Source organism: Lathyrus oleraceus, chromosome 7 (assembly GCF_024323335.1).
Source record: "Lathyrus oleraceus cultivar Zhongwan6 chromosome 7, CAAS_Psat_ZW6_1.0, whole genome shotgun sequence".
Lineage (NCBI taxonomy): Eukaryota > Viridiplantae > Streptophyta > Magnoliopsida > Fabales > Fabaceae > Lathyrus > Lathyrus oleraceus.
Window position 1 is genome coordinate 8,813,346 of NC_066585.1, and position 4,277 is coordinate 8,817,622.

At 37.9% G+C, this 4,277-nt stretch overlaps 1 pseudogene; it reads right to left on the reverse strand.

The window, feature by feature from the left end:
- Positions 1-2,435: 2,435 nt before the first annotated feature.
- On the reverse strand, positions 2,436-3,691 carry LOC127101690 (heat shock factor protein HSF8-like; annotated as a pseudogene).
- Between the last annotated feature and the right edge of the window lie 586 nt (positions 3,692-4,277).

Consider the following 4,277-nt stretch of genomic DNA (forward strand, 5'->3'; position numbering starts at 1 on the left):
CCAGCAGAAGAAATTGGCATTACTAGACAGATTGATCATCTCTTTTATCCCCAGCCAGGTCCTGTGGGATACCATCAGACAGAAATCAAATATCCCCAGCTAAGAAAGGGTCATCAATACAAATATCTCCAACCAGAATATGGGGATTTATTTTCCCCTGGCGAAGTTTTTCAGACGCATAATTCATTCATGCATCATTTCACAACATATACAGGCATACACTGTTCGCATTCATTTTCACAAGCATAAAACATCTCATGCATCATAACATGGCATGAAGCTAACTTTATTTTTCAGATTAATTATCCTCCTGATACTGTCAAAATAAAGATCGATTCAGACGGACATCTTTATCGATTACATTCAAGATTCAAATACATTCATTCTGATAAACACCCTGACATCCTCCTAATGATGGCATCTTTAAGCCCATCCCAGACATTTATTGCAAATACAACATATACAACATATGATTCCTTCAACTGTTCCAATACGGTCTAGCGTACGACCCATTTGGATATTCATCCCCTCAGATACTACCTAGCGTACGGTACATTCCAAGGTGTAGTCTAGCGTACGACTACTTTTCGTCAGATACAGCCTAACGTACGGCTCATTCTGCAACTCAGATACGATCTAACGTACGATCCATTTTGATCTTCATTCCTCCGATACTACCTAGCATACGGTATATTCCGAGGTGTAGTCTAGCGTACGACTACTTTTTTTTGCCAGATACAGCCTAACGTACGACTCATTCTGCAACTCAGATACGATCTAACGTACGATCCATTCTGATCTTCTTTCCTCAGATACTACCTAGCGTACAGTACATTCTGAGGTGTAGTCTAGCGTACGACTACTTTTCGTCAGATACAGCCTAACGTACGACTCATTCTGCAACTCAGATACGATCTAACGTACGATTCATTCTGATCTTCATTCCTCAGATACTACCTAGCGTACGGTACATTCCGAGGTGTATTCTAGCGTACGACTACTTTTTGTCAGATACAACCTAACGTACGGCTCATTCTGCAACTCAGATACGATCTAGCGTACGATCCATTCTGATCTTCTTTCCTCAGATACTACCTAGCGTACGGTACATTCCGAGGTGTAGTCTAGCGTACGACTACTTTTTGCCAGATACAACCTAACGTACGGCTCATTCTGCAACTCAGATACAGCCTAACGTACGGCTGATTCTGCAACTCAGATATGATCTGGCGGAGGATCCATTCTGACATGTTATCCCCAGCAGCGTATGACCCATTATGATCTATTCTCCCCAGTGAGGTCGCCAGCCTAACAGATGGCTCATTCTGCTACTCAGAGACGATCTAACGTACGACGCACTCTGAAGCCCTCATCATTATACTTTCTGGATGGCATCTCTAAGCCCATCTCCATCAAGACTAACTTTTAATTAACAAGCGCAAATTTTTGGGGCATTCTAAGTGTTCAATAATCTTCCACCTCCAGACCACGAATGGCGTACATACCATTCTAACTCTCTCAGTTCAAGAATATTGAACAGGGGCAGCTGTCATACCCCAAAATTTTCCCGTCAACCGTGCAAGACATTTTTCAAGGCATTCCAACTCATTTCTCAAGACGTTGATATTAAAGGAACAAAGACCCAGCACACAGGTGGCAAAATCCAGAAAATGACTTAAAATGGCTTGCTCGCTAGGCGAGCAAAATCATTCGCCTAGCGAACCCTTCGCTGCACCACTCGCCGATATCACTCTCAATTCATCAACATCTCCAATCACCATTGATTTCCTACGAGAATTTGACCTATCAAAACTTCTCCTTCTCCGAACTGAATAATAATGCTTTGTCTGATCTGAATCACCAGGATAATGCTCTCCACCACCACCACCACCACTTTCCAAATTTACCACCTCTTCTTCTCCTTCTTCTTCTTCCTCAACCAAAACCTTATCATAATGAATAGAAACCATAGGGGAAAACCTCGGACACGCTATCCCAATCAAATAACCATCCCAAGAAGCCCGAGGTGCATCGAATGAAAACCTCGAATCATCCACAGATAACCTAGGATCGGTATCACATGATCTTCTTCCCAATGATAAACCATACTCTCCAACTTCCAATTGCGTCTCTCTAAAATTCTTGTCCTACGCTTCTCAACCTCCCTGTTCGTCAAACCAACACCATTGCCGATGACAGAACCATCGCAAGCATTACCGCTTCTCTTCAACTTCTGTTTCCACAAGCATTCAAACAATGAACATAGAAAATAATGCGTATTCATTTATCATGTAAAGAGATGAAAAATATAGAAAATACTTACACTGAATCCAAATGAGGATCAAACAACTGCTGGAGGAAGATGGAAGAAAAAATAGTTAAAAGGTGACTTGATAATGCTATGACTTAACCGCAAGGAAAATTGCTTCCTTCTCTCTCTCTAAATTTTGCTACTTTCTAAAGCTGAAGTTCAATTTTCTCAGTTTGAGAATCCAAACCCTGTGACCTACCCAATATCCTCCCTCAACAGCATATAATTCACACTCATGCTTGAGTTTTCTCCATTTCTACAATCATTACTTCAAAAGCAGATCATTCATTTGAAGTTTTCGTGATAGGTTCCATCTCCATTTCACTAACATTGTGCCTCTCATTTTCATGATCAGTATCTTCAACGTTTTCGGGAAAAGGACTGCCCGTCTGCAGAAAGTTCGGGTTCTGGTTCAAAGGCAGAAGATAGCGGAACTATAGGCTTTAGTGTTTCACTTACAGGTGGCTTATACTTTACAATCATTCCTTCAGAAGAAATTGGTTCGTCATCTCGGCAACTGTGGTCCCACATATTCCCTTGTTCTGCAAAACGCCAGTTATTTTCCTTAGGGTGAAGCAGCTGAGCCAGGAATCCGGGGCATTGTATGACCATGACCAAGAACGATATCATTTGTTGTTGATGCTTCTCCATTCCATCCAGACGATCACTCAATAGAAGCAACTTACTCAGAGGATTCAAGGTGCTTCTTAGTTTAACCAACTCCTGTGTCAGGGTTTTTCTATCCGATTTGAGATTCTCCCCTTGTTTCCACAGGCTAGAATTAATCGCTTCTAGTGAGGGTTCATCAGAATTAATCAAGAAATTATAATTATCCAAAATTGATAGAAAACATAAACACAATTCTGCAATTAAAGTAGAAGAATCAAGAAAATCATGACCTAAAAAACGGGAAGATATATATATATATATATATATATATATATATATATATATATATATATATATATATATATATATATATATATATATATATATATATATATATATATATATATATATATATATATATATATATATATATATATATATATATATATATATATTACTCTTCCCGTTTTTTACCAGAAGCATTTGGACTTGAGCAATTACCGGGAACATTTAACGAATACCGGATTTCACATCATTTAGCAATGATGTTGCCTACACAAAAGAGCCAATTAGAATCTCCAAAATGAAAATGAACATACAGTAGGGATATGAAATGATTTCAGAATAGAGAAACGAAACACATACCAAGCGATTCGTTTCAGGAAGCGAAAGCCAATGGTTATAAAGTGTCTGGACGAAGGTGAAATTAGACTTGAGTCCCATAGTAGACACCTCGGGGAGGTGCAACAATTCAAAATCCAATGAAGCCATATCGCTAACAATCTCCATTCTCATCAAAAACCAAATGTATCGATCAAATCGGGGATTAGGTTTTCAATGCGTTTGTAGAGAAACCGCGTGCAGATTATATTCTATATTGGAAAGGAATAAATGCGATTGTTTGTTATTACAGCTGGGGAATCAGTGGAACCCTAGATCTTATTAAATCAACAAATTTAAGATCAATTCTGAATTTAGACCGCTAAAAAAATGAAACAGCGATGATGATGATGATGAAAGATTGGGATGGAGAAAGAAATGGGAATGGATGAGTTTATGGGAATTTTTTGCAGAGATCCACACGATTTTGGAGGGAGAAAAACAAATAATAGTGGATTTTCACCGGAAAAATACTGATTTTTTTTTTACTTTACTTATGTACAGTATATTTCTATTTTGACCAAACTTGTGTATTTTAATGAAAAAATGCTAAACTTGTTTTTGGTCAAGTATGAAATTATTATATTAACATGTGTATTTATTTATTTTGACCAAACTTGTGTATTTTAATGAAAAATGATTTTTTTTTAAAGTCTAAAAGTATTATTTTAAAATGTGTATATTTGATTTTTTAAGA